At 46.2% G+C, this 14,111-nt stretch overlaps 1 protein-coding gene across 1 annotated transcript in view; it reads left to right on the forward strand.

Moving 5' to 3' along the window:
• Nucleotides 1–1,834: 1,834 nt before the first annotated feature.
• The window catches only part of LOC130079362 (reelin-like), a 50,875-nt gene continuing 38,598 nt past the window's right edge, over nucleotides 1,835–14,111 (forward strand). The window contains exon 1 of the mRNA XM_056244603.1: nucleotides 1,835–1,962. The gene's annotated coding sequence lies outside the window, so the exon portion shown is untranslated. The remainder of the gene's footprint in view (nucleotides 1,963–14,111) is intronic.

A 14,111-nucleotide genomic window follows, 5' to 3' on the forward strand; every position in this document is an offset into this window, starting at 1 on the left:
TTTGAGGACTGATTTGTGGACTGTTGATTTGAGGACTGATTTGTGGACTGATTTGTGGACTGATTTGTGTACTGTTGATTTGAGGACTGATTTGTGGACTGATTTGTGGCCTGATTTGTGGACTGATTTGTGGACTGATTTGAGGACTGATTTGTGGACTGATATTTGGACTGATTTATGGACTGATTTGAGGACTGATTTGTGGACTGATTTGTGGACTGATTTGAGGACTGATTTGTGGACTGATTTGAGGACTGATTTGTGGACTGTTGATTTGAGGACTGATTTGTGGACTGTTGATTTGAGGACTGATTTGTGGACTGTTGATTTGAGGACTGATTTGTGGACTGATGTGTGGACTGATTTGAGGACTGATTTGTGGACTGTTGATTTGAGGACTGATTTGTGGACTGATTTGTGGACTGATTTGTGGACTGGTTTGTCGCCCGATTTGAGGACTGATTTGTGGACTGATTTGTGGACTGATTTGAGGACTGATTTGTGGACTGATATGTGGACTGATTTGTGGACTGATTTGTGGACTGATTTGAGGACTGATTTGTGGACTGATTTGAGGACTGATTTGAGGACTGATTTGTGGACTGATTTGAGGACTGATTTGTGGACTGATTTGTGGACTGATTTGTGGACTGATTTGAGGACTGATTTGTGGACTGATTTGAGGACTGATTTGAGGACTGATTTGAGGACTGATTTGTGGACTGTTGATTTGAGGACTGATTTGTGGACTGTTGATTTGAGGACTGATTTGTGGACTGATTTGTGGACTGATTTGAGGACTGATTTGAGGACTGATTTGAGGACTGATTTGTGGACTGATTTGTGGACTGATTTGTGGACTGATTTGTGGACTGATTTGTGGCCTGATTTGAGGACTGATTATTGGACTGATTTGTGGACTGATTTGAGGACTGATTTGTGGACTGATATGTGGACTGATTTGTGGACTGATTTGTGGACTGATTTGAGGACTGATTTGTGGACTGATTTGAGGACTGATTTATGGACTGATTTGTGGACTGATTTGTTTACCCCATTGGTGATTTGGTGGAGCTGCATGTAGCTCAAATGTTTCATTGTTTGAATCTTGTACAGCAGAATTTTGTCTGTGTGGGAATCTGTCCAAATATCACCCAGTGCTGTTGTGCCAGAGACGCTTTAGATGGGAAACAATGATGGGAACCCAGACAGCAACATAGTGTCTGCCCAGATCCGGCCCACATCTGGTACGCATTGAATCCACATGTACTGTACCAGATGTGGCCCGGACCTGGGCCGACACTATGTTGCTGTCTGGGAAACTTTAGATGTTTTCTTTCAATGAGCGCCAGCGCTTCTATTCCAACTGGCCACTCACAATTAACATCATTACAACTAACACAACGTTTTTTTAACAGCGTAATTTCTGAATGTTCTCTGAACGTTCAAAACATCCTGTTTTTTTAAAAATGTTTTAGAAATGTTTATTGTTAATAATATAAACATTACATTGTGTCATTCTTCAAACATTATGGGAACGTTACTTTTGAATGTTCTCTGAATGTTCTGAAACAGGTAGTAACATTTAAAAACGTTAGACGAACGTCAAACTGAATTGTTTCAGAAAAAATCATTCCATTAATGATGTATAAATAATTTTCTTTTTTGCTCATGTTTGACAACAAGATTAAAGACCAGATAACTTTGAACGAACGTTCTATTAACGTTACTGGATTACACCTTTACACGTTCTTGCCAGAAGGTTCTCTGTTATCTGGGATTGTGATAACTGATGCTTCATTATCTCATGAGTGTTTCGTGCTGTCTAACACTGTCTCCCGTGTGTGTGTGCAGTGACGATCTCCACCAGCACGTACTTCGACGGGCTTCTGGTCACGGGTCTCTACACCTCCACCAGTGTCCAGTCCTCTCCCATCCCGGCGTCTCCAGCTTTCGGCTTCGGTGAGTCTTCAGGGACACACAGAACCTCACATCCTATCAATGAACACTCAGCCAGTCGAGTCCACTCGAGGCTCATTATCTGTTAGATAAGAGCAGAATCTGTGGAGGAGGACGGCTTGAGGGACTGGAGAATTGTTTGAGAGCTTGCTTAATGTTTCTGAGAACTCATGATGACTGATATTCTCCTCTGATACTCTCTCTATAAGACAGCGTGTGTGATGTGAACATGACATCGACATATGCAGACGGTTCCCAACTCTCTTCCTGAGAACAGCACATTAATACAGCATTCATACGCGAGTTAGGGCTGGTTATGAAATCATGTCATGGACTCATGAATATTAATTATGTGACGTTGTTTGGTAACCTTTCTGAAACATCCACCTACGTAATCTATTAATATTCATAAGCCGAGCATTAACAGTGGTAGGTGAGCATCCAGGTGATTATCCAACGTCATTGAACTGAATGCAGTCTTTATGCCAAATGTGTTGATTTAACTCCATATCCATATCATCAAAATATTATATAATTTCAAATATTCTTAATATGAGGGAAGAAGAAAAAAAAACACTAAACTTGTTTAAATCTGACAACATTATTTGGCAAAAAAAAAAGGCAAACTACAGATACAGGTTTTATTTTATTATGCAAAAAAATACATTAAAACTGCATAGAAAAACAAAAAGCTCACAGGAAAAAGCAAACATAATCAGTTATTAATATTTCATTGGTTCTCTCTTGTTTTTGCGCGTGTCCATAATTTATGGCCAAAAAGTATGTGGCACAATGTGTTCATTGCGTTATTTTCACAAATTAAACAATCGGCTCCGAGCACAGCTATGCAATTTGACCAAAAAATCTTTATAATCATATTAGAATAAAGGCTGAATATCCGATGTCCGTCACGTTTGGACACTACTGTATGTAAACCACAAAAGCAAAAATGTGACATGATTTCAAACAAAATATACTTTCCACTGAGTCGAATGAAGTGTGTTTGAGCTCATGAAACCATTTCTCAATTTCATTTCAGAAATCCTTTATTTTTACCTTGTTCGCTTCGTGACGCCAGTAACCCTGAGTGAAGCGGCTCCATCAGTGTGTAAAGCACATCAGTGGCACGGTTTGCACACACTCCTCCTCTCTATGTAAATGAAGCTCATCACTGAAGTCTATCTGATGAACAGATGTGTGTGTGCTCAGACTTTCACTCAGCTTTACACCTCGGATCTTGTTTAGGTCATTAATAACATTTGATGTGATGTATGATGAGGATGGATTGAACAAGTCACTCAAACTTTCATGCAAACCAGGAGAATTAAACCTGATGCCACTTTCCCAACATTAGTGTCAGAAGAACTCTCAAAAGAAATGTAAATTATGCTTATTTGAGACGCATGACAGTATGTTGTTAATAGTTTCAGAATACGTTGTGGGTTTTAATGATGCTGCAGCTCAAATTATATTTATGGTTTCGGTCAAATTTTACACTTTAATTTAGTATTAATCAAAAATATTTTTTCCCCCAAAGACAAAAACGTCAATACATTGTAAAATCATTATTTATTATGAAGACCATATACTTCATATTTTCTTTAGACATGTAGGTCAAAATCGTTTTTTGTTTTGTTTTTGGCTTTTTGATTATAAACAAAAGTTAAATTAGCTATATCAGATGAAATGAAAAGCATTGTCTCATCTTGAGTGTCAATCATTCATTCGTTCGTTCGTTCGTTTATTCATTCGTTCGTTTATTCATTCGTTCGTTCGTTCATTCATTGCAAATGATCCCGATGACTGGATGAACATGGATCCTCACACCCAAATTAATGTTAAAGATCCGCTATTACGCCCTCTTACACAGTCTTGATGTAGTTTCAGGCTCTACTAGAACAAGTTTTTCTGCTTGAATGTTGATTATTCTCCTCATATTCTCCATTGTTGCGGCTCCTCTCTTCCCAGTCTGTCAGTAACGCTCTGTTTACTTCCTGTCTCTATGAAGCCCCTCCTCCTGAAAAGCACACTGTGCTCTGATTGGTCGGCTGGAGCAGTGTGTTGTGATTGGTCGAGCACTTCGAGTGTGTTTGGGAAAGCCCCGCCCCTTTCCATACTACTAACTAACTCAACCAGGCCCCGCCCCTTTATTCTGCGTATGCACTCTAAAAAATGCTGGGTTGTTTTAACCCAACTTTGGGTCAAATATGGACAAATCCAGCCGTTGGGTTAAATTTTTTAATTAAATTTTTAACCCAATGTTTGGGTTTGTCCATATTTGACCCAAAATTGGGTTAAAACAACCCAGCATTTTTTAGAGTGTGGATTATTATAATGAGGAATATTGTGACGTGTTCGTTCCCGGAAGAAACTCAAGACTACAATGGAGGCGTTTCAGGAGTTCAGAAACACTGACAGATATAATTAGAATAATTCATAGAATTGCAGGACTTCTTTAATTCCAGATAATCACACACTGCACCTTCTTTGGCTGTAATTTGAGTTGCTTCCAATGTCATTATTATGAACGAGCCAATCACCATCTGTTATGAAATGATGAATATCACATCCAGTGAAAAGAAACAAAGGCATTTAAAAAAAAAACGTTTTAATGGAGCGGATGAAATGAAGGAGAACAAATTTAGTGAAACAGTGTGTGTTTGTGCAGCTTCCTGTATTTACTCTCACTATGCGTTCATTTGCATGCTGCTTTATGCCATCATTCTTAGTTCACATTATGTGAGTGTGTTTGTATGTGTATGTGTGTGTGTGTGTGTCTGTGTGTTAGCGCTCTCATGGGGTTGAAGAGCTGTCAGTCCCTGAGAGACTTCAAAAGCTCAGCAGCTCTGTGATCAGTCTGCTCTCTGACTCCTCTGACAGCTGCACACACACACACACACTCACACACAGACACACACACACACACACACACACACACTCACATGCACACACGTACACACACACACTCACATGCACACACACTCACATGCACACACGTACACACACACACACACACACACACACACTCACATGCACACACGTACACACACACTCGCACGCACACACGCACACACACACACACACACACACACACACACACACACACACACACACACACACACACACACACAAGATTTTACACATGCGTCTCAGTAACAGATACAGTAGTGAAAACTGACATCTCTCTTCATTCAAATATAAATGTTATATATTTTGTAATCATATTGTGTAGTTGTGCTTGGAGTGTTTCATTGAGTTGTTTTCACAAACGTCATCAAATATAAGACAAATTCAAGACAATTCAGATCAATTCAGTTCAGTTACAGTAATAACTGTAAAGTTCATCAGTAACTCAGCGAGTTTGATTGAGCTCGAGTGTGTCAGGGTGTGTGTCCATGTGTGTGTATGTGTGTGTGTGTGTGTGTGTGTGTGTGTGTGTTCCTGGTTTATTGACAGAGCTCTGACACTCCTGTCCTGTTGTGTGAGTATGTGGTTTCGAGTTTGCTCAGGCCGTATGCTCTTCTCTGTGTGTGTGTGTGTGTGTGTGTGTGTGTGTGTGTGCTGTTGTGTTCTGTGAAGCATGCGGTTTGTTTTCTCGTAGTGTTGTGTAATAATTAGCTGTGTGTTCGTGTCTTGTTCTGTTTGAACACATGAGCTTGTGTTTGTGTCCGTGTGTCGTGTGTTCTCCTGTGATCGTATGACAAGGTGACGCTGGAAACCCAAAGCACAGGACAATAGAGACACCAGAATAACAATATTCATGATTCTGAAGCTGAAATACAGAATTATTTTAGACGAATATGCTTGCGCTCTTTCACTGACTAGATGTATTTAAAATAATTTAGGCCACTTTTTACTGGGAACATCAGACATGTGGCATTATCAGGACACACAGATATTCCCCCACTGCATTATTATACATTATATTCAACATTAAATATAGTAGTTTAATGCATAGCTGTCAACATTTGGTTTTCAAAATCCGGGAGATTTGTTCGGCGCGGGGGGGGTGTTCTCTTTCACACATTTCTGTTATTATCAATGTAGCTGACTGCACAGTGAATCTTTCATAATATATACACTTTGTTTGTTATAATTAGAGGATTTGCCAGCATACAGAATTCAGCACTGAACAAAAAAGTTTTGAGCGGTGAGGGGAGTCCATCTTAAATGCTTCTGATTGGCCATTGCGTTCAAGAAATCAACACATATGTCTGTGATTGGCTACATCGCTCAACGCTGCAAACATGTTATAAATATAAACTCTGGCCTGTAAATCGTTTTTGTTGTTATTGTTGCTTTTCTGCAACAGATGAATAAAAATGTATTAGTTTTTTGTGTTTTATTCATAAATATTTCTAGTTTGCGGGAGTCCCGCGAATCGTTTTATTCTCACACACACAGAGTGAGTGCATTACCGCCCGCGCTCGCACTCGGCCATCAAATCTAGTCCCGCGCCGCACTCTATTTCGGGTTAAGCTTTCCGCGACTGCGCAACTGGGTTATAGGTTGCCAGGTTGAGATGACAAACGGGTTGAAATTGTATATGGTGTGTGGATTGTGTGAATATAATGCATTTAATACAAGATCTGGCAACTGGTCAACATCGGACAAACATATTGTTCCGATTATTCATAAAGGAGTTTGGGCCATGCAAATTACGGGAGTTTCCCGGGAGAAATAACAAACCGGGAGGGGTCCGGGAGATAGGGCTAAAAAACGGGAGAAACCCGGGAAAAACGGGAGTGTTGACAGGTATGGTTTAATGTAGTACTGACACTAAAACTCTGTAAACTTGATTTTTTTTTCTCACACAGTAATTTTCATTTTGGTTGAACGACACATGTTGTTGCATTTTTGTATTGCGATATATTGTGACAGCCCTCGCCAGTCCTGCGTTCTCCAGATCTTGTTTACCCCTCGGGAAGTTTTAGTTTGTGTTTGTTTTATGTATTATATAAAATATTCACCGCTTCCTCCTCCTCCTCCTCCTCCTCTCCTCCTCTCCTCCTCTCCTCCTCCTTTCCTCCTCCTCCCCCTCTCCTCCTCTCCTCCTCCTCCTCCTCCTCCTCCTCCTCCTCTCCTCCTCTCCTCCTCTCCTCCTCCTTTCCTCCTCCTCCCCCTCTCCTCCTCTCCTCCTCCTCCTCCTCCTCTCCTCCTCTCCTCCTCTCCTCCTCCTTTCCTCCTCCTCCCCCTCTCCTCCTCTCCTCTTCCTCCTCTCCTCCTCTCCTCCTCCTTTCCTCCTCCTCCCCCTCTCCTCCTCTCCTCTTCCTCCTCCTCCTCCTCTTCCTCCTCTTCCTCCTCCTCTCCTCCTCTTCCTCCTCCTCTCCTCCTCTCCTCCTCCTCCTCTCCTCCTCTCCTCCTCCTTTCCTCCTCCTCCTCCTCTCCTCCTCTCCTCTTCCTCTCCTCTCCTCCTCCTCCTCCCCCACTCCTCCTCCTCCTCCTCTCCTCCCCCTCTCCTCCTCTTCCTCCTCCTCTCCTCCTCTTCCTCCTCCTCCTCCTCCCCCTCCTCTTCCTCCTCCTCCTCCTCCCCCTCCTCACCCTCTCCTCCTCTCCTCCTCCTCTTCTCCCCCTCTCCTCCTTCTCTCCTCCTCTCTTCCTCCTCCTCTCCTCCTCTTCCTCCTCCCCTCTCCTCCTCTCCTCCTCTTCCTCTTCCTTCTCCTCCTCCCCCTCTCCTCCTCTTCCTCCTCCTCTCCTCCTCCTCTTCTCCCCCTCTCCTCCTCCTCTCCTCCTCCTCCTCCTCCTCTCCTCCTCTTCCTCTTCCTCCTCCTCCTCCCCCTCTCCTCCTCTTCCTCCTCCTCTCCTCCTCCTCTTCTCCCCCTCTCCTCCTTCTCTCCTCCTCTCTTCCTCCTCCTCTCCTCCTCTTCCTCCTCCCCTCTCCTCCTCTCCTCCTCTTCCTCTTCCTCCTCCTCCTCCCCCTCTCCTCCTCTTCCTCCTCCTCTCCTCCTCCTCTCCTCCTTCTCTCCTCCTCTTCCTCCTCCTCTCCTCCTCTTCCTCCTCCCCTCTCCTCCTCTTCCTCTTCCTCCTCCTCCTCCCCCTCTCCTCCTCTTCTTCCTCCTCCTCCTCCTCCCCCTCTCCTCCTCTCCTCCTCCTCCTCCTCCTCCTCCTCCTCCTCCTCCCCCTCTCCTCCTCCTCCTCTCCTCTCCTCCTCCACTCCTCCTCTCCTCCTCCTCTCCTCCTCCTCTCCTCCTCTCCTCCTCCTCTCCTCCTCTCTTCCTCTCCTCCTCCTCTCCTCCTCCTCTCCTCCTTTCATCCTCTCCTCCCCCTCTCCTCCTCTCATCCTCCTCTCCTCTTCTCATCCTCTCCTCCCCCTCTCCTCCTCTCCTCCTATCCTCTCCTCTTCCTCTCCTCCTCTCCTCTCCTCCTCCCCCTCTCCTCCTCTCCTCTTCCTCTCCTCTCCTCCTCCTCCTCCCCCTCTCCTCCTCCTCCTCCTCCTCCTCCTCCTCTCCTCCCCCTCTCCTCCTCTTCCTCCTCCTCTCCTCCTCTTCCTCCTCCTCCTCCTCCTCCTCTCCTCCTCTTCCTCCTCCTCCTCCTCCCCCTCCTCACCCTCTCCTCCTCTCCTCCTCCTCTCCTCCTCCGCCTCCTCCTCCTCTCCTCCTCTCCTCCTCTCCTCCTCTCCTCTTCCTCTCCTCCTCTCTCTCCTCCTCCTCTCCTCTTCCTCTCCTCCTCTCCTCTTCCTCTCCTCCTCTCTCTCTCCTCCTCCTCTCCTCCTCCTCTCCTCTTCCTCTCCTCCTTTCCTCCTCTCTCTCTCTCTCCTCCTCCTCTCTCCATCCTCCTCTCCTCCTCCTCCCCTCTCTTCTCTTCCTCTCCTCCTCTCCTCCTCCTCTCCTCCTCCGCCTCCTCCTCTCCTCCTCCTCTCCTCTTCCTCTCCTCCTCGTCTCCTCCTCTCCTCTCTCTCTCTCCTCCTCCTCTCTCTCCTCATCCTCTCCTCCTCCTCCTCCTCTCTCTCCTCTTCCTCTCCTCCTCCGCCTCCTCCTCCTCCTCTCCTCCTCCTCTCCTCTTCCTCTCCTCTTCCTCTCCTCCTCTCTCCTCCTCTCCTCTTCCTCTCCTCCTCCTCTCCTCTTCCTCTCCTCCTCTCTCTCTCTCTCCTCCTCCTCCTCTCCTCCTCCTCCTCTCCTCCTCCTCCTCCTCCTCCTCTCCTCTTCCTCTCCTCCTCGTCTCCTCCTCCGCCTCCTCCTCCTCTCCTCCTCCTCTCCTCTTCCTCTCCTCCTCTCTCCTCCTCTCCTCTTCCTCTCCTCCTCCTCTCCTCCTCTCTCTCTCTCTCCTCCTCCTCCTCTCCTCCTCCTCCTCTCCTCCTCCTCCTCCTCCTCCTCTCCTCTTCCTCTCCTCCTCTCTCTCTTTCTCTCTCCTCCTCCTCCTCTCCTCCTCCTCCTCTCCTCCTCCTCCTCTCCTCCTCCTCCTCCTCCTCTCCTCCTCCTCTCTCTCTCCTCCTCCTCCTCCTCTCCTCCTCTCTCTCTCTCTCTCTCCTCCTCCTCCTCTCCTCCTCCTCCTCTCCTCCTCCTCTCCTCCTCCTCTCCTCCTCTCTCTCTCCTCCTCCTCCTCCTCTCCTCCTCTCTCTCTCTCTCCTCCTCCTCCTCTCCTCCTCCTCCTCTCCTCTTCCTCTCCTCCTCCTCTCCTCTTCCTCTCCTCCTCTCTCTCTTTCTCTCTCCTCCTCCTCCTCTCCTCCTCCTCCTCTCCTCCTCCTCCTCTCCTCCTCCTCCTCCTCCTCCTCTCCTCTTCCTCTCCTCCTCTCTCTCTCCTCCTCCTCATCTCCTCCTCTCCTCCTCTCTCTCTCCTCCTCCTCTCCTCACCCCGGCAGACTCAGGGTTCAGGGTTAGCACTGCGACCCCTCTTCCACCTCTCGTGATCATCCATTGTCGTGAAGACCTGCATGTTTTCTAGGTTGCACTTTCACTCTCTGATCAATTTTTAAAGGTTCTCTGAGGATAACTGAAGAAGAGCTTCTAATGGAGAGCTGCACTCTCGGAAAGCTTTAAATGGCTCTGTTGAAAGCAAAACCGTCCTAAAACTTCTCCTTCTAAAAGCCCACGCGTCGCAGTCGTGTCCTCTATATAAAGCCTCCATCGGGCACTACTGACCCAAATGTGGCTGGGAAAAACACTTTCAGTTATTGGCAGCATCGTCCTGATTTGTTAATTATACGGCGCTGTAGGGATGAATCTGTCACGAGTGTGTGTGTGTGTGTGTGTGATCTCGAGGCCTGCCCGCGTCCCACCTGTCTCTTCTCCTTCGACTCCTGTTTGTTTTCCTCCTCCGAAGGGAACGCCGCGCTGTGGCCGTCGCAAATTAGCACAAGTCAAGTCAGATTAATTAATTTCAAGCTCGCACGATTAGCCGAGGAGTCACGTCAAATTAAACTTCAAATTAGTGCTAATGCCTCCCAGGAGAGCCGGCGAACACGAGCTCCAGCGTCAGCGAGGAACAGGCCCTCGGGCGCTCACACTTTTGACATTGTGTCTGTCTTTCATCACAACTTTATTCTGCTCTTCGCGGTTCCTCCCTGAGGTCCCGAACCGGCGGTGCTGGATCATGCTGAGCGGCGTCTGAGCGAACGCTGGCTAGCGGACAGCATGAAGAAGCGCATTCATACTCTAACGAGAGCTAGTTGACATATAGCTGCAAAGTTACTTATACAGTCAAACCAACACTTATTCAGACACTTCAACATTTCTCACATCATCAGAGTTTATTCGCTATAGTTTATAAACATGAGCAGAACTCAGTTCTCAGATCAGTGGATATTTGACTGGTTTTGTCCGTCCTTCTGTTAGACTCTCACACATGAATTATGTTGAATATCTGTCAGCTGGTAAATTTAACTACACAATTAGATAATACCAGTTTAGCTCAACCAGTGACCAAGCAATGCTTCATGTTGTTCAGTGTGTGTGTAAAAGAGCATTAGCAATTACAGAAAACACACTTCAGCAGAACATGATCAGCTCAAAGTGTGTGAGTAATCTTTGGCCCCAAATGTGTGTAAATGTCACTGGTAGTGTCTGTGTGAAGAGTTATTGGGTGTAATATGTCAGTTTACTTTATGTTGCTCTCCTCACTCACACACATGAGCTATAGTGTCCTGATCACACTAGTGAAACACATCACAAATTATTTTTGGTTTTTCTGTGGTTAAAGTGGACCATCGAAATAAAGCGTGAAATGTGTGTCATGACGATGTCTAAAGGCCACAGGACTCGAGTAATGTTTCAGCCGCCGACTGCGAAACACATCGCTGTTCATTCCGGTTTGTTTGGAGCAAGAGCTGTATTTTTTCGTTCTGGTTCCAGTTTTCCGAGGTGTTGCTTTTATTACTTACGTTTAAGACAAAATAAGGCTTATAGCTTCTTTATATAACTAGCTTATTTGTTTTATAGCTCCGCCACTGAAAGGTGTCCAGGATCGCCCGCTGTGAGAGACTGAGACTCATCAACACCATCCCATGACCCGAATTAACTGTTGAGAAATGAACTATTGATCCGCATGCTTCACAACATCATTTTTGCTGCACTGATAAATCATGATTGACCCAGCACCGGCTGGGGTCAGAGGTCAGGGGTCACCTCACAGCTGTAGCACAGCGATTAGTCTGTGTGTGTGTATTAATAATGATAACGATTATGACACTTAATGACGCATCAGAGACTCGAGAAATAACGCTGCTGTTATCAGATGGACTGATGTTGGAGATTTAGTGCCTTTTTGGAGCTGCTGCCAACAAGACTTGCTGTGTGTGTGTGTGTGTGTGTGTGTGCACTGGCGTCTGGTGCCGGTCCAAGGCCTTCAAACACACTCCAGTCCACTACTCAACATACAGAGAGTGAAAAGATCAGTAGCAAAACGCTACTTTTTTTTACACACTCACACACACACACACACACACACACACACACACACACACACACACACACACACACACACACACACACACACACACACACACACACACACACACACACACACACACACACACACACACACACACACACACACTGCCCCTATCCCTAAACCTACCCATCACAGGAGACATGCTGCATTTTTACATAAAAAAAAACCATTGTTTTTTATGTTTTTTAAGCTATTTGAAATATGAGGACTCATGCAATGTCCTCATATATCACGTGTAAGTTGTAATACCAGTGTAATATGAATGTCATTATACACATTTGTGTCCTCATATATCACAAAAACAAAAGCACACACACACACACACACACACACACACACACACACACTTACTCTCTCTCTCTCTCTCTCTCTCTCTCATACACACACAAACACACTCTCACACACGCACAGATCTCCCAGGTGGTCGTGTTGTCTTCTGGCCAGTGATTGTGTGTGTGTGTGTGTATTGTGTGTTGTGGTGTGTGTGTGTGTGTGTGTGTGTATTGTGTCGGCCCCGGGCTCCTGCGTCTCAGAGTCGGACACACAGCTTCTTCCTGGCAACACAAAGAGCACTTCTGTCATCGCCATGACAATAGCAGCATAGAATGATTGGCAGATTATGAAATGAACCAATGGAAATGCAGGGAAGGGTTGCCAAGTGATTGAGAAGCTTCGGGACCTCCAGCTTCTGACCTCGGGTCAGTTTCTCAGGGGAACAAAGTGACTTTTGGCCACTAATTCCATATAATCAAACACTATATAAACTATCCATCATAAGTGCTGTTCGTATGTTGTTCTGGTTCAGCTAGCAAGGCCAGACACGTCTACATCACACTAACCCACCCGTTCACAAACTGTATGTTTGATTAATAAATATTCATACCCTGCTGTTAAGATGGATGATGAGACGGTGCTGTGCGAGTGCAAACTGTACATCAGATATGGAGAGAAAGGACTCTTTTCTCGAACTGACACTTGATAGATGACCAAACATCCCATTACTACAAACCTTCAGTGTCAACACTTAATAATGCCACTGATATTAACAAGCCCTTTCCCTTCAGAGATCCTCAGAGATCCTCAGAGAGCTTTTCATTTTCACAGGTTCGAATGTGGGAATCTGGTCTGAGAAACGTTTAACGGCTCATTACGTGTCGCTAAACCGCAGATCTGACCTGAAATTTAGCAGCGCAGAGTCGTCCGGGTTAACGGTAATGAGTCAGACTGTGCTTTATCATACTAATATGTGTTGAGTTGAAATTATGAATCTGCATTTTAATGAGCAGCAGTGAGCATCATGCGTGCCAGTCTGTGCCACCCCGTGCCCATCTGTTGTGCGCCAAATCATCTTTCCTCTCAATTCAGAGGCCATTTGGGCAGAACATCTCATATGAGGCTATAGAAGGGAGAGGAGCGTTGTGTGTGTATTTGTGCGTGTGGAGCGTTGTGTGTGTGGAGCGTTGTGTGTGTATTTGTGCGTGTAGAGCGTTGTGTGTGTGGAGCGTTGTGTGTGTATTTGTGCGTGTGGAGCGTTGTGTGTGTGGAGAGTTGTGTGTGTATTTGTGCGTGTAGAGCGTTGTGTGTGTGGAGCGTTGTGTGTGTGGAGCATTGTGTGTGTGGAGCACTGTGTGTGTGGAGCGTTGTGTGTGTGGAGCGTTGTGTGTGTGGAGCGTTGTGTGTGTGGAGCACTGTGTGTGTAGAGCGTTGTGTGTGTGGAGCGTTGTGTGTGTGGAGTGTTGTGTGTGTGGAGCGTTGTGTGTGTGGAGCGTTGTGTGTGTGGAGCGTTGTGTGTGTGTAGCGTTGTGTGTGTGGAGCGTTGTGTGTGTGGAGCACTGTGTGTGTGGAGCGTTGTGTGTGTGGAGCGTTGTGTGTGTGGACCGTTGTGTGTGTGGAGCATTGTGTGTGTGGAGTGTTGTGTGTGTGTGTGTGTGGAGCGTTGTGTGTGTGGAGCATTGTGTGTGTGGAGCATTGTGTGTGTGGAGCATTGTGTGTGTGGAGCACTGTGTGTGTAGAGCGTTGTGTGTGTGGAGCGTTGTGTGTGTGGAGCGTTGTGTGTGTGGAGCGTTGTGTGTGTGGAGCGTTGTGTGTGTGTAGCGTTGTGTGTGTGGAGCGTTGTGTGTGTGGAGCATTGTGTGTGTGGAGCACTGTGTGTGTAGAGCGTTGTGTGTGTGGAGCGTTGTGTGTGTGGAGCATTGTGTGTGTGGAGCACTGTGTGTGTAGAGCGTTGTGTGTGTGGAGCGTTGTGTGTGTGGAGTGATGTGTGTGTG

The sequence above is a fragment of the Rhinichthys klamathensis genome, unplaced genomic scaffold (assembly GCF_029890125.1).
Source record: "Rhinichthys klamathensis goyatoka isolate OS25496 unplaced genomic scaffold, OSU_Roscu_1.1 h1tg001016l_1, whole genome shotgun sequence".
Classification (NCBI taxonomy): Eukaryota; Metazoa; Chordata; class Actinopteri; order Cypriniformes; family Leuciscidae; genus Rhinichthys; species Rhinichthys klamathensis.